The sequence below is a fragment of the Thalassophryne amazonica genome, chromosome 4, assembly GCF_902500255.1.
Source record: "Thalassophryne amazonica chromosome 4, fThaAma1.1, whole genome shotgun sequence".
NCBI classification, from domain to species: domain Eukaryota; kingdom Metazoa; phylum Chordata; class Actinopteri; order Batrachoidiformes; family Batrachoididae; genus Thalassophryne; species Thalassophryne amazonica.
The window spans coordinates 11,278,416-11,304,237 of record NC_047106.1 but is presented as its reverse complement, the minus strand read 5'-3'; the positions used below and the strand labels follow the sequence as shown (position 1 = coordinate 11,304,237).

General features: G+C 48.0%; 1 pseudogene; it reads left to right on the top strand.

Annotated features, from left to right (window-relative positions):
* Window positions 1-4,774: 4,774 nt before the first annotated feature.
* Window positions 4,775-24,664, top strand: LOC117509317 (annotated as a pseudogene).
* Window positions 24,665-25,822: the final 1,158 nt, after the last annotated feature.

Sequence of the window (25,822 nt, the reverse complement as noted above, 5' to 3'; positions counted from 1 at the left end):
TTATATACTGCTGAAGTTGTTTACTTTGAATACCATGGAATATTCTCTAACTTTGTGGAAAAGCACAGTACTAAGTGCAACATTACAGAACATGCAGGAAAGCTCCAGAAGGCCACAGAACAGTCTAGACTAATCAAGAAATAAGCATGTTTTAGCTTATCTGTAAACAGATGAATCATTCTAGGCTGTTCCACAACAATTAGCATCTTAGCGCAATAGCTTCCAGGTCATGTGATCAATTGACTCAAAAATCTGTTCCTATTTTAAATTAATTTTTATATGTAAATATTAGCATCTTAGCTCAACAGCTTCTCAATACCGTTAAACACAATATCTCTGGTTTGAATATCCCACCTTTTTATTTTGAAAACAAGAAATCGGTACACGCCGTTGCCCATACACTAGCTTAGCCTATGGCAAGCTAAAAGTGGACTCTCTCGTTTTGGCCGAAGAACTATCCAGTTTTTGGATATTCTGTGTTAGTAGTATGCGACCAACATGCTTGATGAATTCCTGTGCGGAAAGTAGTTCCCAGATAATTGTGATATATTCCTGTGAGATAATGAGTATATCTCATCTGAATTAATTCCAAAATTTACCAGTAATAAAATTATAAAGATAACTGAAGTTTTAAGAGTGGCTGCAATAAATATTTAAGAAACTTAAGTTTATGAGCGACTTCACCTGTTATCGCTCAAGCACATTGTAAACATCAACACGGTGGAGTTTGATGTGGAAGACTTCAGAAAGATACGATTGGAATGTTTTGATTACCATTTACAGTTGGCGATGAAAGACTTGGGTGTTAACTTCGTGTTAAAGTCAGTACTTTTTCTCCACTCCTCGGGCATCCTCTCACTTTCCAAGATTTTATTAAACAATCTGGTTAGAAACTCCACTACCATCTTTCCTAGACATTTCCATACCTCCACTGGAATGTCATCTGGACCAGTGGTGGGCACAGATAACCAAAAAATTAACTTCAATAACAGATAATCAGATAACTGAAAAGTTATCTTTGATGAACCATCCAAAAATGGATCGGAAGTTACAGATAACCGATAAATTCCAGTATTGTCTCTGGTACATTTGCAACTGCTAACAAGCTGAATTTGAGTTTTAACACCACGAACACTTTTCGAAGTACAAAAAGCGACAAAAGACCCAAACAATGAGTGGGCACTGCTATGTTTGAACATGCTGCCCCTTCTGGCCGCTACACGGCTGCAGCACCTTGAGAGCAACCACAAAGCCAGCTCTCAACCAATTAGAACGCTCCGGTCAGGCGGAGGTCTTGAAAAATAAAGGCATCCTGACTTATGGTTTTGTGTGAATACTGATAGAATAACTCCAGTAATGTCAATTCTGTCATTTGTACAAAGTTAAAATATAACATATATCTTTTAATGTTGAATAATGCACTAATTCTGAGGTTCTGTAACAAACACAGACAGATTGCAAAGGATTTTGGGTAAAAGTGCCTCTGCTAAACACTGATTGGTTCAGTCATTCATTATGTAAACCAACACGTTAATGTGACATGTGTCGTGTGTTGGTGTTTACAGATAAATGTGCTTTTGTAAAATATTCCATTTTTTATTTGTAAAAACAGGCATTTTTTATGGAGCCCTGGAAGTGTCATCGCAAAATGTTTTGCATGTGGAAAGAATGTGCCCACGTTTTATGATGTTGTAAAATGTGCACTCAATATTGTGTTGACACATAAATGTTGGCTTTACACTGTGCGAGTTTTGGCCCTTTTTCAGTTGATTTTTCATTCGTGCGAGAATTTGTTTGGACCGAGTTTCAGGTTAATCGTGTGTCCTGCATCATGCAGTGTACATGGAGTAACAAGCTGCGTTCAACATCTCACAACCACCTCCTGATCGCAGATCGTATGGTCAGATGAAAATCAAACCTGTTTGATATTATTCTGGTTGGCCTGCTCCTGAAGAGCTACAAGCATCCAACCGCTCGCACTGTGCATGTGCAAACACTGCAGAACTGTCTTGTAATGTTTTTTGCTGTTGTTGTTGTTTTTAAACTTAATTTGTAAAAAAAAAAAAAAAAAGAAAAAAAAAAGCCATTTGCAAAGCCAAAAGGTTGATTTGACAACCATCTGATATAACCGGGGTCCAAATAAATAGAACACTGCCATCTACTGGTGCCCAGATGCTTATTACTTAGGGCGAATACTGCCATGAACACTACTGGCCAGTAGATGGCAGTAGAGGCCTTGAAAATTTGCCAAAACAAAATTCCAGATAATCCATGTCTGCTACATTGATTTAAGATGCGTGGAATTTAACAAACGCAAATACAATAACGTCTATAAACCCAGAGAATATATTCACGAGAGTTTTAGGCACTAGAGTTTAATGCTGCTGTCCGTGGAGCCTGAACAGTGTCTGAAATGCATTTGTCCTGTCGTGAACGTACTGAGATTACCCATAATGCACTGCTGGGGACAGCATGTGCTCACAAAATCTTAAAAATTAGCACATTACTTTAAAACAAAAACATATATCTGATGTTTTCACTTTATAAAACTTCAGGCATGACAGTAATTTTAAATAACTTGTCCAAAATTAGTTTGGTTAAAATGTGAACCATAAGTTAAAAATGTATGCCTATGGATGACTTGGGTGATATTGGCAGCGTATCAATATGGTGTTAATGGAAATTGTGTGTGTGTGTGTGTGTGTGTGGGTGGGTGGGGGGAGGGAGGGAGGGAGGGAGGGACTAGTTCTTCTTTACCTGCAGAGGGTAGAGTGGTTTCTCCTGAAACTAGCTCGCTTCTGTTTGCAGAGGGTAGAACTATACAGCTCTTAGGAAACTTTCAACAGGTAGGTATCATCTGATTTTAAGTTTTAAAAATGTTTGCTGCTGTTCAGCTTGGTTTACTACGTTATCGGTCGACCATTCATTGGAAGATAATTAGTCCGATAATGGTTTTTAAAGTTATCTAAAAAGATAATCCGATACGGAAGTGTGCCCACCACTGATCTGGACCAACTGCCTTTCCATTCTTCATTCTCTCCATAGCTTGCAGTCCCTGATTTATTCTGTCCACATCATACAGTCTTTTCTCTCTCTCTCTCTCTCTCTCTCTCTCTCTCTCTCTCTCTCTGTCTCATTTTCTTCATTCATCAGTTCCTCAAAATATTCCCTCCACCTTCTCAACACACTCTCCGCGCTTGTGAGGGCATTACCACCTGCATCTTTTACCACCCTAACCTGCTGAACATCCTTTTCAGCTCTGTCCCTTTGTCTGGCCAATCGGTACAAGTCCTTTTCTCCTTCCTTACTATTCAACTTCTTGTACAACTCGCTATATGCCTTTCCCTTCGCTTTTGCCACTACTCTTTTCCCCTCAAAACATATCTTCTTGTACTCATGTCTACTTTCTTCATCTATCCAACTATCCCAATTCTTTTTTGCCAACTTCTTTGACCATATACTTTTGCTGAATATCTTAGTTCCACAACAAAGTCTCCTTGTCTTCCTTCCACCGTCCAGATGCAGTGGTGGGCACAGTTCCATTAATCCGCTAACCACTAATTACCGAAGCTAACTTTTTCGTTAGCAGCTTAGCTTTTCAGCTAACTTTGAAAACCAATTACCTTCTGCTAAATTTAGTTCCGCTAACTTTCAGTCCGCTGTGTGGAGCTCAGCCCTCCCCCTTCTGCTTCCTGTTCTGAGAGTGCTCAGAAGCAGAAGGGCACTCTCTTCACTGTGCCTTCACTGCATGGTGGTAGAGGAGATCAAACGCAAGGCAACATTAACGGAACTGCATTCACAAACACAAAACAAATGCACGAAAAATAAAAAACAAAATACCAAACATGATCATCATTTAAAGATTTGCATATCTTTAAAGCAGACACACTGTCGATTCACCACACAAAAAATTAAAACAACAAATAAGTATTGCAATTGAATATACTGGAAAATTATGCAATAGCTATTGAGCTCTTTTGATGTTGATAATTGTTATTATAATTTTTAATTCATGTGTATACTTATTCATGACTGAGTCAAGTTCAAGTATAACTGTTTTTAAGTCTGAGACCAGGTGGAATAAGTGAAAACATGTCTCGGGTCTGGGTCCTGGTGGCAGTAGACCAAGCAGCTCATCCCACACTTTCCTATCCTCAGCCAAGTCTTCCAACTCTTCCTGGGTAATCCCAAGGTGTTCCAAAATTGTCTGGGAAATATACTCCCTCCACCATGTTCTGAGGCTTCACCAGGTCCTCCTCCCAGTTGGGCATTCCTGGAAGACCTCCCTAGGGAGACAACCAAGTGTCATCTTCACCAGATGCTTGGATCACCTTAACTGGCTCCTTTCAATGCGAAGAAGCAGCGGCTCTACTCAGAGTCCATCCCAGATAGTAAAGCTTCTCATAGTGTCCAGGAGTGCTATCCCAGTTACCTGATGGAGGAATCTCATTTCCGCCGCTTGTGTCCATGACCTCATTCTTTCAGTCATGACCCAATGCTCATGACCACAGGTGAGGATAGGAACATAAATTAACTGTTAAATCAAGAGTTTCACCTTCTGGCTCAGCTTTCTTCACCACTCCACTCTGGTACAGCATCATTAAAGTGTCAAGCACATGTTGTGTGCACCAAAGCAACCCAACCTGCTTTACCCACTTTGCTTTACCCATTTTCAAGCCTGAAATCACCATGATCTTGAAGAATTGCACCATTTCTTAGAAATTGCGCAGGCACTGGACTAAATATCCATGTGATGTTTTAACATATATGTTGTCTTCCTCCTTTAGTTCCTCTGGTTCTGGTTGGAGTTGTGGTTTTTGCCATCAGTGGGATCACTGGAGACCCTCTGGCTGATTGCCTCCAGGACTCGGACTATAGCGAGCTTCTTCGTATTGTGGACAAAGGCCTTGCAGCCACAAAGACGCCTCGTCATATAGCAATCATCGGTGGAGGCATTGCTGGACTGACAGCTGCAATGCTTTTAGAAGATGCCGGTCATAAGGTACTGTCCAGCTGAGTCAGGAAGAACCAGAAGGGCACTCAGAGAGCGTGTTCCTCTACCATAGCTGAATATCTGTAAAGTTTTTCAACCGGTACAAACTATCTCATTGCATGTTTGAAGTATTTCTTAATTAATTTCATGAACATAATCAGAGACAGGATGACTACATCACTGTAACATTATCTGTCATTGAGTTCTGAACTTCTGACAGTGTTCTTACTATCCAAAAGAAAAGCTTCACAATCAACATATGGATCCTGACAAAGTTGAAAATAATCATGTGTTCTTCTTAGTCTTGATCAGAAGAAAAACAAACAGATAACAACAGCAATGATGTGATTCTTGTTCTGTGCTAGTACATGTATGCCGTCATCATCCCTGTTGCTTGTGCATCTTTTCCTACCATACTTCATGTGACAACAAGGTGACCATTCTGGAAGCCAGTGATCATATTGGGGGGCGTGTGCAGACCTTCAGGAACAGAAAGGTAGGCTGGTATGCAGAACTGGGTGCCATGAGGATCCCCAGTTTTCATAGGTGAGTATAAATATGACAATAAAATGTCATAAATGTGCTCAATTAATATTTTGAAAACAACTAAAAGTTTACAGCTCTACCAAGGAGGCACAGTGATCCAGACTGAGATCACTGTGCCTCAGCTCATGGTTTGTAGATCAGCCCAGGACCTCATTAAGCCTTTTACAGAATCGATCCATCCCAATTAAAGTGTTTTGTGAAAATGTGATTGTGAGGTTTTGAGAGATCCACGACAAAAACCCACAAATAAACAAACACTGGTAAAATTCAACTGTTCATGTCAAGGTTGTAAAGCAAATTTAAAAAAAAAGCCAACAATACCCATGAACATAAAGATTCCAAAGATGATGACAGATACGTACAGTAGGTATGGACTTCAGTAACTGTGGTCAACGTCTTTAGGATCAAACTTCCCACAACAACAAAAATGATTGCATTGTGGAAATTTGACCCTTGACCCCAGTGACCTTGATCTTCATCAGAACCAATGACCTTTAGCTGGCCTTGCCAGGGCAGTTCCAGAAACCATCTACATACATGATCCAAGTTTGGTCCAACTCAGGTTGAAAAGCTTGACCTCCACCCCAATGACCTTAACAAAAAAAAAAAAAAGAAAATGATCCCTTCAGGGTAATTCTGGAGTTGACATTCATCAATATACCAATTTTGATAGAAAACAGGAAAAGCATCTGGGGTAAGTAGGCCAACAAACAGACATATTTGACCTTGACTCCAGTGATTGATCTTTGGCAAATTTGACTTGGCAATTCAAGACCCCCCCCCCCCCCCCACACACACACACACACACACACACACACACACACACACATATACAGTATGTTCACGACCCATGAGATACAATAGATTAGATTGAACTTTATTAATCCCTTGGGAAGACTCCCTCAGGGCAATTGAGGTTCCAGCAGCATTGTATAGCTGCACACAGGGGAAAAAGCACACAAAGTATCAAAAGTAGAAGTAAAAAACAATTTGCAAATGTCAATACAAATATAAATACCTGAAATACTGCTTGCTCTTGGCTTACTGGCTACTAATGTTCCTCTCCTTCCCATCCCGTCTTTGTTGTGAAAGTGTAGTGACACGGACCCACAACAGGGGGCGCAAATGAACGGCCAATAGATGAGCCAAAAGGTAACAATTTAATGTTGTGAAATGTGCACAACGAACATACAGACAATCTCAGAATATAATTACAGTCAATCCACAAAGGTGACGTGTGGGCAGGCTTGAGGATAGAAGACGTCTGTCCTGAGAAGAGCTGGAACCACACGATTTCCGCCGCCACAGAACCTGGTGAATACTGGAGCCGCCAAGTCCCGAATTCCCAGGTGATCACCGTCCCCGACTGTCGGATCTGGTACTGCTGGCGAGAACAAAGACAGTCAAGTGTGGGTGTGTGTACACCCAGTAACAACAGCAGTGGGAATGCCACCTCCACCTCTCACTCAATAACTGCAGAGTACTGTAGATTCCTCAGGGGAAAAGAGTGCCTTCAACGCTCTCTCAGCTTTCACCGACAGAGGTACCAGTACTCCTGCAAACACTCACAATATACAAATATTGCAATCACAAATGGCTGAGGATATTACCTCCAATGAAGTATGATATCTCGGCAACGAGGTGGAGATGACGTCTGGTCTTTATGGAGTGAGAGGACGTTGAGTAGATGGGTGACAGCTGTCAAGAGGTAATGAGTGACAGCTGTCACCCCCGGCTGTGTCCATGGCGGCAGCGCCCTCTCGTGCCTGAAGCCCGCACTTCAGGCAGGGCGCCCTCTGGTAGTGGGCCAGCAGTACCTCCTCTTCTGGCGGCCCACACACAACAGGACCCCCCCCTCAACGGGCGCCTCCTGGCGCCCGACCCGGCTTGTTGGGGTGTCGAAGGTAGAAGTCGGCCAGGAAGGCCGGATCCAGGATGAAGCTCCTCTTCACCCAGGAGCGTTCTTCGGGTCCATACCCCTCCCAGTCCACCAAGTACTGGAACCCCCGGCCCATCCGACGGACGTCCAGGAGCCGGCGCACCGTCCAAGCCGGCTCCCCGTCGATGATCCGAGCAGGAGGCGGCGCCGGTCCGGGAGCACAGAGGGGTGAGGTGTGGTGAGGTTTGATGCGTGACACGTGGAAAACCGGATGGATCCGCAGTGAAGCCGGGAGTTGGAGCTTCACTGCGGCAGGACTGAGGACTTTGAGGATCCTGAAGGGGCCAATGTACCTGTCCTGAAGTTTCGGGGAGTCCACCTGGAGGGGGATGTCCTTCGTGGAAAGCCACACCTCCTGCCCGGGCTGGTAAGCAGGGGCCGGGGATCGCCGGCGGTCTGCATGGGTCTTCGCCCTCGTCCGGGCCTTCAACAAGGCAGAACGGGCGGAGTGCCACACCCGACGGCACTTCCGCAAGTGGGCCTGGACCGAGGGCACACCGACCTCTCCCTCCACCACGGGAAACAACGGGGGCTGATACCCCAAACACACCTCAAATGGGGAGAGGCCGGTGGCAGAAGACACCTGGCTGTTATGCGCATACTCGATCCAGGCCAGATGGTTACTCCAGGCTGTCGGGTGCGCAGATGTGACGCAGCGGAGGGTCTGTTCCAGTTCCTGGTTGGCCCGCTCTGCCTGTCCGTTCATCTGTGGATGGTACCCGGACGAGAGGCTCACGGTGGCCCCCAGTTCCCTGCAGTGCTCCTCCATACGTGTGAGGAGAACTGGGGACCACGATCAGAGACAATGTCGGAGGGTATCCCATGCAAACGGACGACGTGGTGGACCAGGAGGTCTGCTGTCTCCTGGGCTGTCGGGAGCTTCGGGAGGGCCACGAAGTGGGCCGCCTTGGAGAATCGGTCCACTATCGTGAAGATGGTGGTGTTGCCCTGGGACGGCGGGAGGCCCGTGACGAAATCCAGGCCGATGAGGCACCGGCAGCGGCTGGAGGAGTCCTTGGGCCTTCTTATGTACTGCCTTGCCCCTGGCACAGGTGGTGCAGGCCTGGATATATTCCCGGACGTCGGCCTCCATAGACGCCCACCAGAAGCGCTGCCGGACAACTGCCACGGTCCTTCGCACCCCTGGATGACAGGAGAGCTTGGAACCGTGACAGCTCTGGCCTCTGGTGGGACGTACAGACGGTTCTTCGGACCGGTTCCGGGGTCCGGGCTCTGTGCCAGGGCCTCCCGGATGGTCTTCTCCACGTCCCAGGTGAGGGTGGCCATGATAGTGGACTCCGGAATGATGGGCACCGGTGGATCCGACAGCACCGTCTTGACTTCGTCTTCGTGTACCCGGGACAAGGCATCCGACCTCTGGTTCTTGGTCCCGGGGCGATAGGTGATCCGGAAGTCAAAACGTCCGAAGAACAGTGACCAGCGGGCTTGCCTGGGGTTCAGCCGCTTGGCGGTCCTGATATACTCCAGGTTCCGATGGTCAGTGAAAACTGTGAATGGCACAGACGCTCCCTCCAACAGGTATCTCCACTCCTCAAGAGCCTCTTTCACTGCAAGGAGTTCTCGATTGCCGACGTCATAGTTCCGTTCAGCCGGGGTCAACCTGCGTGAAAAGTAGGCACACGGGTGAAGAACCTTATCGGTCTCTCCGCTCTGGGATAGCATGGCTCCTATCCCTGAGTCAGAGGCGTCCACTTCAACCACGAACTGGCGGCTAGGGTCGGGCTGCACCAAAACTGGCGCAGTAGAGAACCGTCGTTTCAACTCCTTGAACGCGGCTTCGCACCAATCCGACCAGGTGAAGGGGACTTTTGGAGAGGTCAGGGGGCTAACTACCTGACTGTAGCCCTTAATGAACCTCCTATAGAAATTAGCAAAGCCGAGGAACTGTTGCAGCTTCCTACGGCTTGTTGGTTGGGGCCAATCTCTCACCGCCGCAACCTTGGCCAGATCAGGGGCGACGGAGTTAGAGGAGATGATAAACCCCAGGAAGGACAAAGACGTGCGGTGAAACTCGCACTTCTCGCCCTTCACAAACAGTCGGTTCTCTAATAACCGCTGCAGAACCTGATGCACATGCTGGACATGGGTCTCAGGATCCAGAGAAAAGATGAGAATATCGTCCAGATATACGAAGACGAATCGGTGCAGGAAGTCCCGCAAGACGTCGTTAACCAAGGCTTGGAACGTCGCGGGGGCGTTGGTGAGGCCGAACGGCATGACCAGGTACTCAAAGTGACCTAACGGGGTGTTAAATGCCGTCTTCCATTCGTCTCCCTTCCGGATCCGAACCAGGTGATACGCATTTCTAAGATCCAGCTTAGTAAAGATTTTGGCTCCATGCAGGGGGGTGAACACGGAATCCAACAATGGCAACGGGTATCGGTTGCAAACCGTAATCTCATTCAGCCCCCTGTAATCAATGCATGGACGGAGTCCGCCATCTTTCTTGCCCACAAAAAAGAAACCTGCCCCCATCGGGGAGGTGGAGTTCCGGATCAGCCCGGCAGCTAATGAGTCCCGGATGTAGGTCTCCATTGATTCGCGCTCAGGTCGTGAGAGGTTGTACAGCCTGCTGGACGGGAACTCAGTGCCTGGAACCAAATCAATGGCACAATCGTACGGACGGTGCGGGGGAAGGGTGAGTGCCAGATCCTTGCTGAAGACGTCAGCAAGATCGTGGTACTCAACCGGCACTGCCGTCAGATTGGGAGGGACTTTGACCTCCTCCTTAGCCTGTAAACCGGGAGGAACCGAGGATCCTAAACACACCCGATGGCAGGTCTCGCTCCACTGAACCACCACCCCAGACGGCCAATCAATCCGGGGATTGTGCTTCAACATCCATGGGAAGCCCAAAATCATGCGGGAGGTAGAAGGAGTTACAAAAAACTCAATCTCCTCACGATGGTTTCCAGACACCACCAGAGTTACTGGTTGTGTCTTGTGTGTGATTAAAGGGAGGAGGGTGCCATCTAGTGCCCGCAGCTGCAATGGCGAAGGAAGCGCCACCAGAGGGAGCCCTACCTCCCTTGCCCATCTGCTGTCTAGCAGATTCCCTTCTGACCCCGTGTCCACCAGTGCTGGGGCTTGAAGTGTTAAATCCCCGCTCAGGATTGTAACTGGGAGTCGTGTGGCAATCTGTGTGTGTCTCACATGAATGTTTTGACCCCCCCCTTAGCCCAGTCTCTGAGGGCGGTTGTTGTTTTGGCCGTTTGGGGCAGTTTTTCTGTGTGTGCTCCTTTGAGCTGCAGAGAAAACACTCCCCGCGGATCAGCCTCCTCATTTTGGCCCTGTGCGTTTCCCTAACAACGTCAGCAGGGGGAGCTGTTGCCCCACAGAGCGCTGCGGCTGTGGAGCGTGGGGAGGACAGCCCCTTTTCGAACCCGGAAGGGAGAGGGGCGGCGCGTATCCGGTCATGTCCTTCGCCTCGCTCCCGACGGCGTTCCTCCAACCGATTGTCTAACCGTATAACGAGATCGATAAGCCCATCTAAATCCCGCGGTTCCTTCTTAGCTACCAGCTGCTCCTTCAGGACCAACGACAGTCCGTTTATGAAGGCGGCGCGGAGCGCAGCGTTATTCCAGCCGGACCTCGCAGCCGCGATGCGGAAGTTGACTGCATAAGCGGCTGCGCTCTCGCGTCCCTGTCTCATTGACAGCAGCACAGTTGAAGCGGTCTCTCAAACACTGTTCTGAACTCCCCCACAAACCCAGTGTATGCTGATAACAACCGTGAGTTCTGTTCCCAGAGCGCCGTAGCCCAGGCGCGTGCCTTACCCCGAAGCAGAGCAATCACATAAGCTATTTTACTAGCATCTGACGCGTACACGAAGGGACGTTGTGCGAAGACGAGCGAACACTGCATGAGAAAGTCCGCGCACGTCTCCACACAACCTCCGTACGGCTCAGGAGGGCTTATGTATGCTTCAGGGGATGGTGGGAGGGGTTGTTGAACCACCACTGGAACGTTCATATCCCGCACAGGGTCGGCAGGAGGAGGAGCTGCAGCAGCGCCCTGAGCGCTCGCCGCCATCTGTGCGGAGAGAGCCTCCACCCTGCGGTTCAGGAGGATGTTTTGCTCGGTCATCTGATCCAACCGAGCCGTAAAGGCGGTGAGAATGTGCTGCAGCTCACCAATCACGCCTCCTGTAGACGCCTGTGCTCCCTGCTCTCCCATTGGTCGTTCAACAGCCGGGTGACGCCCCTCGGAGTCCATGACGCTGGCCGAGATATCCTGTTGTGAAAGTGTAGTGACCCGGACCCACAACAGGGGGCGCAAATGAACGGCCAATAGATGAGCCAAAAGGTAACAATGTAATGTTGTGAAATGTGCACAACGAACATACAGACAATCTCAGAATATAATTACAGTCAATCCACAAAGGTGACGTGTGGGCAGGCTCGAGGATAGAAGACGTCTGTCCTGAGAAGAGCCGGAACCACACGATTTCCGCCGCCACAGAACCTGGTGAATACTGGAGCCGCCAAGTCCCGAATTCCCAGGTGATCACCGTCCACGACTGTCGGATCTGGTACTGCTGGCGAGAACAAAGACAGTCAAGTGTCAAAGATACGGCGTGTGTGGGTGATGTTAATTGTCATATTCACATCTTCTGTGTGTTTTCACAGGGAACTTCTGCAAACAGAACACATTTATATCTTTAACCACATTAACAACTGTTTGAGGTTTATAATTACGCTCTGAACAAATGAACAGATTCTACATGACACACTCTCCTCTCATCATACTGACACCAGTGTGGCGGCTCCGGGGCTTTTTATATATACTTTGGAGAGGTGTCTCCTATCTTCGAGCCTGCCCACACGACACCTGTGTGAATTTGACTTTGTCCCTTTATTGTGATCTGTTGTCCTTGTTGTGCGTATTCACAACAGTAAAGTGTGTTATTTGACCTATTCCATTGTCCGTTCATTTGCGCCCCCTGTTGTGGGTCCGTGTACTTACACTTTCCCAACAGGATATCTCGGCCAACGTCATGGATCCCGAGGGGCGTCAACCGGCTGTTGAACAGCCAATGGAAGAACAGGGCGCACAGGCGTCCGCAGGAGGAATGGTCGGTGAGTTGCAGCGGATCCTCACCGCTTTCACGGCTCGGTTGGATCTAATAACCGAGCAGAACGTCCTCCTTAACCGCAGGGTGGAGGCTCTCGCTGCACAGGTGGAAGCACACCCTCAGGGCGCCACTGCGGCTCTCCCTCCTGTCGACCCTGTGCGTAACAGTGACGTTCCACAGGTCGTTCAACGACCCCTCCCACCTTCCCCGGAAGCATACATAAGCCCTCCAGAGCCGTACGGAGGTTGTGTGGAGACGTGCGCGGACTTCCTGATGCAGTGTTCGCTCGTCTTCGCACAACGTCCTGTCATGTACGCGACCGACGCTAGCAAGATAGCTTATGTAATAAACCTGCTTCGCGGTGAGGCACGCGCTTGGGCTACAGCGCTCTGGGAGCAGAATTCACAGCTCCTTCTGACATATGATGGGTTTGTGAGGGAGTTCAGAACAGTGTTCGATCACCCAAATAGAGGAGAGACCGCTTCAGCCGTGCTGCTGTCAATGAGACAGGGGCGCCGGAGCGCAGCTGCCTATTCAGTCGACTTCCGCATCGCGGCTGCGAGGTCCGGCTGGAATAGCACTGCCCTCCGCGCCGCCTTTGTAAACGGACTGTCGTTGGTCCTCAAGGAGCACCTGGTGGCAAAGGACGAACCGCGGGATTTAGATGGGCTTATTGATCTCGTTATTCGATTAGACAATCGGATAGAAGAACGCCGTCGGGAACGAGACGAAGGGCACGCGCCGTCCCTCTCCCTTCCGGTTCCGACCGCGTCCCGCCCTCCCCACGCTCCACGGCCCCTACGCTCCGTGTGGTTACAGCTCCCCCTGCTGACGAAGCTATGGACACGAGCAGGGCCCCCTTCAGGGCGCCAGATAGACAGAGGAGGCTGGCCCGCGGAGCGTGTTTTGTTTGTGGCTCGATTGAGCATCAGGTAAGAGACTGCCCCGAGCGGTTAAACACCAACGCCCGCCCCTAGAGACTGGGCTAGGGGTGGGCCGAGACATTCACGTGGGGACACACCCACATTGCCACACGACTCCCAGTTACAATCCTTTATGAGGATTTAACCCTGAAGGCCCCAGCACTGGTGGACACGGGCTCTGAAGGGAATCTGTTAGACAGCAGATGGGCCCGGGAGATAGGGCTCCCTCTGGTGGTGCTTACCTCGCCTGTGCAGGTGCGGGCACTAGATGGCTCCCTACTCCCTCCAATCACACATAAGACACCACCTGTAACTCTGGTGGTGTCAGGAAATCACCGGGAGGAGATCGAGTTTTTCGTGACTCCTGCTACCTCCCGTGTGATTTTAGGGTTTCCCCTGGATGTTAAAACACAATCCCCGGATCGATTGGCCGTCCGGGGTAGTGGTTCAGTGGAGCGAGACCTGCCATCGGGTATGTTTAGGTTCCTTGGTTCCTCCCGGTTCCCAGGCTAAGGAGGAGGTCAGAGTCCCGCCCAAGCTTTGCTAATTTTTACAGGAGGTTCATTAAGGGCTACAGTCAGGTAGTTAGCCCCCTGACAGCCCTGACATCACCAAAGTCCCCTTCACCTGGTCGGATCGTTGCGATGCCGTGTTCAAGGAGTTGAAACGGCGCTTCTCGTCTGCACCCGTTCTGGTGCAGCCCGATCCTAGTCGCCAGTTAGTGGTTGAAGTGGACGCCTCGGACTCAGGGATAGGGGCTGTGCTTTCCCAGAGCGGGAAGACCGATAAGGTCCTCACCCGTGTGCCTATTTTTCCCGCAGGTTGACCCCGGGCCGAACGGAATTATGACGTCGGCAATCGAGAGCTCCTTGCGGTGAAAGAGGCTCTTGAAGAGTGGAGACATCTGTTGGAGGGAACGTCCGTGCCATTCACGGTTGTCACTGACCACCGGAACCTGGAGTATATCAGGACCGCCAAGCGGCTGAACCCCAGGCAAGCCCGCTGGTCACTGTTCTTCGGCCGCTTTGACTTCTGGATCACCTACCCGTCCCGGGACCAAGAACCAGAAATCGGATGCATTGTCCCGGGTACATGAAGATGAAGTCAAGGCGGAGTTGTCGGATCCACCGGAACCCATCATCGGTGGCCACCCTCACCTGGGAGTAGAGAGAACCGTCCGGGAGGCCCTGGCACGAAGCCCGGACCCCGGAAATGGGCCGAAGAACAAACTATACGTCCACCAGAGGCTAGGGCTGCAGTCTGGACTTCTGTCACGGCTCTAAGCTCTCCTGTCCTCCAGGGGTGCGCAGGACCGTGGCGTTGTTCCGGGCAGCGTTCTTGGTGGGCGTCCCTAGAAGCCGACGTACGGGATATATCAGGCCTGCACCACCCTGTGCCAGGGGCAAGGCTGACCATCGCAGGGCTTCGGGACGTGCTCCAGCCGCTGCCCGTGCCCCATCGCCCCTGGTCCCACATCGGCCTGGATTTTGTCACGGGCCTCCCGCCGTCCCAAGGGCAACACCCACATCCTCACGATAGTGGACCGTTTCTCCAAGGCGGCCCACTTCGTGGCCCTCCCGAAGCTCCCGACGGCCCAGGAGACAGCGGACCTCCTGGTCCACCACGTCTGTCCGGCTGCATGGGATCCCACCAGACATCGTCTCCGATTGTGGTCCCCAGTTTCCCTAGCAAGTCTGGAGGAGCTTCTGCCGGGACACTGGGGGCCACGGTAAGTCTCTCATCGGGGTACCATCCCCAGACCAACGGGGCAGGCGGAACGGGCCAATCGGGACGTGGAGCAGGCCCTGCGTTGCGTGACAGCCGCGCACCCGGCAGCCTGGAGTACCCAATCTGGCCTGGATCACGTATTACCATAACAGCCAGGTGTCGTCAGCCACCGGCCTCTCCCCTTTCGAGGGTGTGTTTGGGGTACCAGCCTCTTTGTTTCCGGTTGGTTGAGGGAGAGGTCGGTGTGCCCTCGGTCCAGGCTCACCTACGGAAGTGCCGTCGGGTGTGGCGTGCCGCCCGTTCTGCCTTGCTGCGGGCCCGGATGAGGACAAAGGCCCATGCAGACCGTCGGCGGACCCCGGCCCTACGTACCGGCCAGGGCAGGCAGTGTGGTTGTCTACAAAAGACATACCCCTTCAAGTGGACTCCCCCAAACTGCAGGAACGGTACATCGGTCCGTTCAAGATCACCAAGGTCATCAGTCCAGCCGCAGTGCGGCTTCAGCTTCCGGCCTCACTGCGGATCCATCCCGTTTTCCACGTGTCCCGGATTAAGCCCCATCACACCCTCAACCCCTCTGTACTCCCGGTCCGGCACCACCCTCTGCCGGATCACTCGATGGCGAGCAGGCTTGGACTGTGCGCCGGCTCTTGGGATGTCCGTAGGATGGGCCGGGGCTCCCAGTATTTGGTGGACTGGGAGGGGTACGGACCTGAAGAACGCTCCTGAGTGAAGAGGAGCTTCATCCTGGACCCGGCCCCTCCTGGCGATTTCTACCGCCGCCACCCAGACAAGCCCTGGTCGGGCACCAGGAGGCGCCCGTTGAGGGGGGGGTCCTGTTGTGTGGGCCGCAACAGAAGAGGAGGTACTGCTGGCCCACCACAGAGGGCGCCCTGTCTGGAGTGCGGCTCCAGGCACCAGAGGGCGCAGCGCCTCACAGGAGCAGCAGGGTGGACAGCTGTCACGCATCACCTGCAACAGCTGTTACCAATCATCCAATCGGCAGGAGTATATCAGCGGGACGACGTCTCCACCTCTTTGCCGAGATACGTTCTACGAGAAGGTAACTACTCATGCTAGCTGATAACAGTGATCTTTGTAACTTGCTGCATTACTCTGAGAGAGCTTCCCAACGAGAGGTGGAGGTAGCTTACTCTGTTCGTTCGGCTTCCTGGGTGCGAACAGCGCCCTCCTTTAACTGTTCTTTATTCCTCGCCAAGCAGTACCAGGTCCGACACGCGAGGCAGTGGCCACCTGGGAGTTCGGGACTTGGCGGCTCCAGTATTCCCGGGGTCTGGTGGCGGAGGAACCGTTGTCAGATTCTACTTGGAGAGGTGTCTCCTATACTTCGAGCCTGCCCACACGCACCTGTGTGAATTTGACTTTGTCCCTTATTGTGATCTTGTTGTCCCTGTTGTGCGTATTCACAACAGTAAAGTGTGTTATTGACCTATTCCATTGTCCGTTCATTTGCGCCCCTGTTGTGGGTCCGTGACTTACACTTTCCCACATATATATAGTTATATATTATAATATAATATATATATAATATATATAATATATATATATATATATATATATATATGTATATATAATCTTGCTGATGACCTCCACAAAACTTGTATAAACTTGATTAAAAATGACAATTTTTAGAATTATTTGTCCCAGTTAGATATGAGTAAGTGAAAAATACAAGGCAAGAAAGTGTCAAAGTAATGAACAGAAGAAAGAAAATAAATCAATAGCTAATCATGGTATGCATAGATTAGGAGGGATCAATCTTACATTATCTGAAGAACAAAACTGAGAGAATCAGCTCAGTTATTATTTGAAATTGTTGACGTTCTATAAGCTGTCTACTGTGCGGTCTGCATAAGTTGGCAGTGGCAAGATGGCCGCCAGTTTGCTTTAGCGGTGTTGTTATATAGGAGATCAGTGGGTGGGACAATGCGCTAATTCAGGGTGGTGATTTTCATGATGCTACTTACCATATTGGTTGACTGGTCACTTGAAAATTAACATGGTGGTATTTCCAAGATAGCCACCAAAATTACTACCAATAATCAGTTTTTTGTATAGAATGCTCCTATTTGATTGACTAAAATGATATTAATGTCAAATTCCATTTTGTTGTATTATATTTATCTATCTTGGATTATCCATCCAAGATAGATAAATAATTGAAATCACTATCTTGGATTTCAGTGATGCTATAGAACAGGTCCATTGTTATAACATCCAATCAAGTATGAGAATTTCTATTTAAAAAAAAATCAGAAGGCTATTTTGGGATCATCTTGGAAATGCCATCACTTGGACTTTCAAGTATCCAGTCAGCTAGATTGGTTAGTAATACCTTGGGAATCATCACATTTGCTGCTTGTATCAACGTTTGCATGATTTCTCCACTAACATGTCCATTTAGATTTTTCTCGTCAACCTTTCAGGGGACATGACCTGCAGGTTGGGAACAGAAGATGTGGACAAGAAAAACTCTTATTTTGAACTGAATGAACTGTTATTCATCTTTATTTCACAGGATTCTGCTCTCATTTGCCTCCAAATTGGAAATTTCTCTGAATCGCTTCATCCAAAATGATATCAACACTTATTATTTGGTAAATGGAGTTCTACACAAAACCTCCGAAGTGCAGCGGAACCCTGACGTGCTGAACTACACCCTGAAGGACACAGAGAGGGGGAGGTCACCTGCTGAGATCTTCAGTCGAGCTCTGGGGAAGGTTTGTGCACCTCACAAGTGTTTTTGCACAAAAATCAAACGTCACTGTGTACACACACTGAAGCAGGTTTTTTTTAAGCCATCTGACCTGTGGACAGGTGAGGGAGGACTTGAAGACACTCGGCTGCCAAGCGCCACGCTGGAAAAATATGATTCCTACTCAGTAAAGGTTAAAGAAACATTAAACTTAACAGTTTTAACTCATAATGCAAATGTAATTTGACACCAACATCAGACATATCAGCACTGGAGACAAACTTCAATTACGTAAGTCATTGTTTTATTTTGTTTGTCTGTCTGTGGACACGTCCCTCAAAATGTTTGGAAAGTACATTTTGTGAGCAGACAGGCTTTCGATCTGCGACCAAGTGATTAGATGTGGAGTATATTCAGATTTTATGGCCAAAAAAAAAATATTGAACATCCCTTGGTTGGTGTCTTGTTCAGAATGTTGGAGCATTTCTTCATAAATTAGGTTGCTGCTGTCATCACACTATGTAACTGCTCTGGGCAACCAAACTTTGCAGACAGCTGGTCCATCCTGCACCTGAAAGCAGCCATCTACCTGCTGCAGACAGGTGAAATGTAGGCATATCCTTGGCATTTCTCAGTTGTTGGGGTCCTCAACACTGAGGGACTGCGCACAGGGTCACGCCCAGACAAACGCCCCACATGTCCAAAATGCTGCATGATAGTCATTCCAAAGGCACCTAAGATCCTCTGAAGAGACCTAGTACCAAAGGCATCTTGTCGTCACCTTAGTGTTACGGTTGGGGACCGGGTTTGGACGTTTGACCCAAATGCAGGGAGCAGGTAAGGCAGGCAAGGTGAAAATAACAAAATTGAACAAAAGACTGAGCAGCGGGAAGACACAACAGGATGGACCAAGGGGACCTGACCGACGGGAGAGACAGGACAACAGGACTGTGACTGAACCAGGGAATGCGAGCCTGACAAACTGCTGGGACTGGATTAACTGCTGGAGGAGAATGAAAGGGCGGGTGAGATTGTACAGGTGCATTTGGGCACACATCTAGAAATGAAAAGTCAAAATTAACTCTAGTTCCTTCAGAGTTTCAGTTCAGGATCAAAGTTCACTCAGGAGTTCAGATCAAAGTCAGGATCAAAGTCTCTGTTCCTTCAGGATTCAGTTCAGATCAAGTTCAGGGATTAAAGTCTCAGTTCTACACGACACACCCCAAAGGCGTGCATCTGCGGCAGACTGATGAAGTCCGAAGACTGCTCCTACTGCCCAGGCTCGCGACGTGCACAGAGCGCACTGCAAACTGCAATACAGCTGAGTCAGAATTCTCTGGATGGTTACACCCTGAGACAGAACCACAGCTACATTCACAGAGAACTTTGGCAGCTACGTACAGACCCACATAGACTGTTGGTAGATCTGCCTCACTGAAGACACAAAATAACTTAACAGTTCAGCCAGCTGAGATGGTAGATTACTGCCACCATCGTTCCTGAACAGCGCAGATGCACACGAACTGTGATAACTGAATACAGGGGTGGCCAAGTTCGGTCCCCGAGAGCCACCTTCTGACACTCTTAGGTGGTCTCCCTGCTCCACACACCTGAATCCAATGAAAGACTCGTTAGCTGACTTTTAATGAGCCTTTCATTGGATTCAGGTGTGTTGGAGCAGGGAGGACACCTAAGAGTGTCAGGAAGGTGGCTCTTGAGGACCGAACTTGGCCACCCCTGGAATAACAGTTGATATAGCTGGACAACACGGAGTAGAACGATTCCAAGGACTGAATTACTGCTGGAATTGCTGCACAGCGCGGAGCAGAACAGACTCTGAAGATAACAGCAGATAATGCTAAACGTTGCGTGTGAAGGACCACCAGGCGTCTGCAGAATATGTCTGGGTTGAAGAAAAAGGCATGAAGGCACGACTGTGGAAAAACACAAATGATCCACTTTAAATAACTGAAGTAATATTAAGAGCTGGAGCTCACACTGCAGGAAAAACACGATCAATAACTTTAACATTACGAACCTAACAGCTCACTGAGGAATATACGGTCGGTTGTGTCTGAACCAGAAAACTCGCAGAGGAAATAACATACAGCAGATTAAGCCTGGAAGCTTGTAACAGAAAAAACATCTGATTACGTTCAGCGCATGGGAGCTCAACTCGACAGGTTACATTTCTGCACTTCAAAACATCCACACACCACAGAACCAACATGGATCCTGGATGACTACCACCCATGCAGACAACCTCTTGATAAAAATCCAGCTATGTGCTGCAGCCAGGTGAGTGTGGGTCTCCACTTGGTGTTCGATAGCCACTGGGTCCTTCAACCCCCTGTCACCTATGTGTTGGATCTTGCATAGAGAAACCAGCCACATTGTCAAAATGTGAACGCTGATGTCCCCTCACAATCCAAGTGATTCACCAACAAAAGGTTGCCTAAATGACTCTTCAACACCCTTCCCATCAGCCAGTCCATGTATTTGCTGAACAAACAGAAGCCAGAACAAGACTCTGATGCCAGAACTGACTGGGAAGAAATTGGAGAACTCTGCCTTCAGCCTGCACAGCTCTCACAGTACCTGGTATAGGCTGGCTATGATGTCCAGTAATTTGTTGGGGATCCCATGTATTTTCAGGATGTCTCCCACAGCAGGTGAAATTGAATCAAAGGCTGCTAAGTAGCCCTGTTTTCCAGTGAGTACTTGCAGAGTTAGAATGAAATCGAGGTTGACTTCTTGGGTGTAAAACCAGAGGTAAACAACCTTTTAATGGTACAAGACACATTATAGCAATCCAGATGATACAAATCAGGGGTCTACTGGGTGATGTTGGCTGTATTGCAAGAAATAGAGTCATCAAATGTGCAACATTTTTATTCCCATGCAAAATTTCAGGATTGTTCAACTTTGGTGGAGGGATCAACATTATGATACTGTTGCCCACCAACAGGAATATCTAGGGAAGGAGGGCAACCTGAGCCGTGGTGCTTTAAGGATGATCGGGGACATCCTCAACGAAAACAGCCTCTTATACCTCTCACTGATCGAGATCCTGTACATTCAGTCAGGACATCGACGACAACATCGAGTAAGCTCCATCAATTCAACTTCAAATCCTGGGCAGCCTGTTAGCTCTGATGTGGGATTTGAAATGAGGATCCAGATGCAAACAGAAAAGGATGGTAGAAAAAAAATATTCTGGATTATAATCTGTAAGTTAGATGTTATCTGTTGCATATCTTTAATCAACATTTGTTATTTAGAAACTCAGCAGTTGTTTATGTTTTTAAATAATATCATGATACTCATTTCAAAATACAGTTTCATATGATTATTGTAATACAGTGTATTGCTACACCTCTGCCTTCAGTGGGTTAACAAAAACAATGAGGATCATCTGAAAGCCTGAGCTCACACTCACTATTAGCAATGTAGCCAATGCTATTGAAATGCCATTACACTAAAAGACGTTGGCTGCTTTTAGTCACAATGGCTAAAAACATTTTTCACTGGTGTGTCCATTTGTACTTTAGATCAAATTTCCCCAATTACACCCCACCCCTCCAAAGAACATTCCCTGAAGTTGTAATTCCAACAGGAACAGATCTTATTCTAAAGATCCATTGGTTCAAAAGTCCCTAAAGAAGACGAGTCAGTTAGTTAGCTGGCAGGCTAACAGCATGCAGCAGCGGTGCTACCAAAAATTGTTTGCAACACCAGTAACACCTTTCCATTCTCTAATCTTCCTTGGGATTTGAAAGTTTCTCCATGGCACATCCTTGTTTGGCTCCTGGCCTGGCAGCAGGGAAGTGCTAAATTTTCGGGTGCCCACTAGCATGCTCCTCCACGATCAGGGGCGTTTCTGTAAGACATTACACAGGTTCCATGTCTAGCCTGATTGACCTTCAGACCAATGGGACTTTGGAATATTGAAGTCACCTTTCCAACAACTGGTTCATACCCCAAGTTTACAATCCAAGATGGCTACTCCAAACATCAACAGTAGTGAAAGCTGTAGTTTTTTTAAGCATTTCGTGTGTGTTCACTTTGATAAATCCAGCACATAACACTATCCTTCTGTTGTCTGTGGACATGGTACTATGATGTTTTTATGTGTGAAGTAACGCACAATGTACTATTTGTGTAAGGGTGCCACTAATACTGGCTTGTGAGCCAGGAGAAAGAAAGAAATTTCTACATTTTAACAACGCATAGTGTATCACTTTATTTGCTGAAAAGCACACTGGAAAAACATTCACATACATATAGGCTTTATAGAGGGTTTTCAATCACGTGCCCGATTTGCTGCAGGACAGATGCCGTCTCCATTCTGGATTACAAGGAGGCTGGCGTGTGATAGAAAAATGGAGAGAATGTACGGTTATTATGATGCTTTAAGTCCTCGAGGTAAAGCTGTTTATCGTGATAGATGTGTAGCAGTTGGTTCAGTGGATCCGTATCTTATACCAGATAGTGAATTTAGTGGTGATGTAACGAACTGGCGACAGTGTCATACTGCGATATTGTGAACTAGGAAGCTGCCGACCAGGTCAGCCTCGCCGGCCTCCTGCAGAGCATCACAGCAGAGCTCTGAAAGCGGAGGTCGTCTTGAAGTCCTGAGCGATTTCTCTCACCAGGCGCTAGAAGGGCAGCTTGCGGAGCATTAGCTCGGTGCTCGAGGACCACAATGCAAATAAGCATCCATATTGGAAGTGTTCTTGTGTTATCCTCGGCAGTATTTTTATGTATCTTATATAATTTTATTGCCGAATAAAATAAGATAAAATTCTGGGAACAGTGGATTTCTGGTAGCGGCGGATCTCTCTCAGCGCCACGGCGCCGTGAGGCTTCTTCACACTGACGTTGAAGCTTCTGCAAGTGTTTGCCAAATGCACGTAGCGTATCAGTGGCCACCGCGTCGTAATCCAGATTGGCCGCGGGACACAAAATGACGTGACCGATACGTCACATGAAAACCCTCTATATGGCTTGGCCCAACTCGTTGAGGCCCCCTGACACAAGCATGTCTTTGATTCACGCACTTGTGTCAGGGGACCTTTATTCCACTGGGGTCCTGACAGTAAAACATCAAAGGACAAGCCCGCTGTTTACACAAACAGCATGGGGCAGAGCTTTGTCTGCTCCTGCCACAGTGCGGTGAGTGGACAGACCGAATACATGTTATCCAGACAGCTTTGAGAACAATCACTCAGACATCGCACGGCAGGGGTCCTGCCGGGATAGCAGATGTGCACATCTTGGCTTCTTAACAAGTGTAAACCAGGGAACACAGTCTAATCACCAGTGGTGGACATTTATATGTGAAACAGGTTTGCATATAGAGCCGGACACACATTGCAACCACAGGTGGTGATGCGACTTGCTGAATTCTATCTGAATAGTACATTGCGTGTGCGCCACAGGCTAACCTCTTAAATGTTGCTGACAATGATGGGCTACACCACACTACAAACCCCTAAATTATGAAGTCTTTGATAGACTGAATATATTTGATGCATTCCAGTCTCCAAATTTTCCAACTTGTGGCAGTGTGCGGAAACCGGAACCCATGTACCTTGGGTGTGATGTCATTCCCACTCGTGATTTATGACATTTGAGGTAAATAGAATGCAGCAATAGTTCATCCAAATTACACACCAGTTGCAGCTATCGGGGTAACTGACTATTGGTCAGATATCTGATTAAACATTGATGTACGAATTTGGGTGCTAATGGCATTGGCATCATTTACAGATGCATCATGTGGTTTCAGGAAACCAGTTGACTACATCATTTAACTGCAGTGGCTAAGAATTAAATGTCATAGACCTAGCCCAGGAAAACTTGCAGTGTTTGTTGCTTATTTGTACTTTTTCCTATTCTGATAATGGACCCAGCCAGAAGCCATAATCTTTTTGAGGCATTTACTTTTATTTATTGTCTTTTACCAGGTACTTTGAAGTGGCCGATGGTTTTGAACACCTCCCGAGAGCTTTCTACCAGGTATTAAATGCCACCATCTTTTTCAACGCTAGGGTTAACTCATCAACCAATCAGGTGGCAGCAATGTGACTGTATCATACACAGACCGGCATAATTTAAGCTCCACGACCAACCTAACTGTTGACTATGCCTTGGTGACCACCACAGCCAAGGCCACATGTTCATCAAATTTGCCACCATCTCTAGTGAAAAGATGGAGGCCCTGCGCTCCATCCATTACACCAGCGCACCAAGGTGATACTCAATTTCAGGGAGCGCGCTGGGAGAAAGAGGGCATCAGAGGAGGGAAGAGCATCACAGATCGGGCCTCGCGCTTCATCTACTATCCCAGTCACAGCTTCCCAGGCACGAAACAAGGGGTGCTTGGCATCCTACACGTGTCTGATGATTCAACTCTCTTCCAAGGATTGAGTGACCAAGACCTGATGGCAGTGGTCCTGGAGGACCTGGTGAAGATCCATGGAGAAAAACATCAGGTCTCTGTGGACAGGTGGACTGGTGAAGAAATGGGGCTTGGATCCTTACAGTCTGGGAGCCTTCGCCTCTTACACCCTACCAGAGGGGCAGTACACCCAAGAACTGTTCAAAGTGAAGGCAGGGTCCATTTTGCAGGAGAACATACGGCTACACCCACGGCTGGATTGAAACTTCCATCAAATCTGCACTCAGAGCAGTTCAAAACATCAACAGCCTCACAATTTAGTTGGAAATGTTCTTAAATTGCACAACCTCTCAGCCAAGATAATTCAAAGGGGATTCTATTCACTGGTTTTAACTTGAAGCGTGCCGACCCAGGCAAATCAAAGACTTGGAAAGTCCTGTTGATATCATGGACTTCACTGTGGTACATCGTGAGCTCAACCCGTGATGACGCACCATGATTTTCTTTGAAATGTCAAAAAATGATCCACTATCTTGCCGTGTCAACGTACTGGTGCATCTTGTTGTAAACGGCCATGAACAAATAAGATGATGTCATGACTGCAACACCAAGTCCTCCAGATACCTCCAAGAAACCAACAAGAAACATTCAAGAGCCTGTGACTGCGATACTCTTCCACCTCTTCAGCATCATTCATAATCATTGTCCCCATTTCAGTGATGAAAATACGCAACAAACCCGGTATCTCTAACTGAATTTGGGACGCTAGGTCTTGTTGACATATTAAATGTGGTGGCGTGTCATACTGGCCTTGTAACATTTCATACTGGCTGCCACAATTCTAAGTGACTGATGAAGTTGTAGCAGTGTCTTGTGTTAATTCTGCGTTTAGTAACAGTGTTGCAGCGGTGTCGTGACTACGTGATGGGTGGGGATACTGTGAGCCAAATTCAAGTGAACTGTCAAGTATAGCTTGCAGAGATCTTTTTGACAAGATGTGAACATGGAAAACCTCCTCAATTCATGATACATTCAAAAATTGAAAACAAAATTATGTACGACATATTCCAACTTTCCCTCTAGATATTAAATTAAATCTCATAACCTGTTGGCTGTACACTGCAATTTTGGTGTCAATACTCAAATTTCCACAGGCTTAAATACAAACGCCGTTTGAAACGGAATCTTTGCTGCACTCAAAATTCAGCCACTACTCCGTAACCACAAAAAAAAAAAAAAAGGGGGGGGGGGGGTGCAGGTTGTGCTCTGCAGAAAACAACTTTGCCAAATATCTGGTGGATAGAGTCCTGACCTGTTGCCATCACATATAATCTGTATGTCATCCTAATTTCTTCATCATAACAGACCTTCCACTAATATGCAGAACACTTTTTACAACCTCAATTCCAATTAAGTTGGGACGTTGTGTAAAATGTAAATAAAAACAGAATACAATGATTTGCAAATCCTCTTCAACCT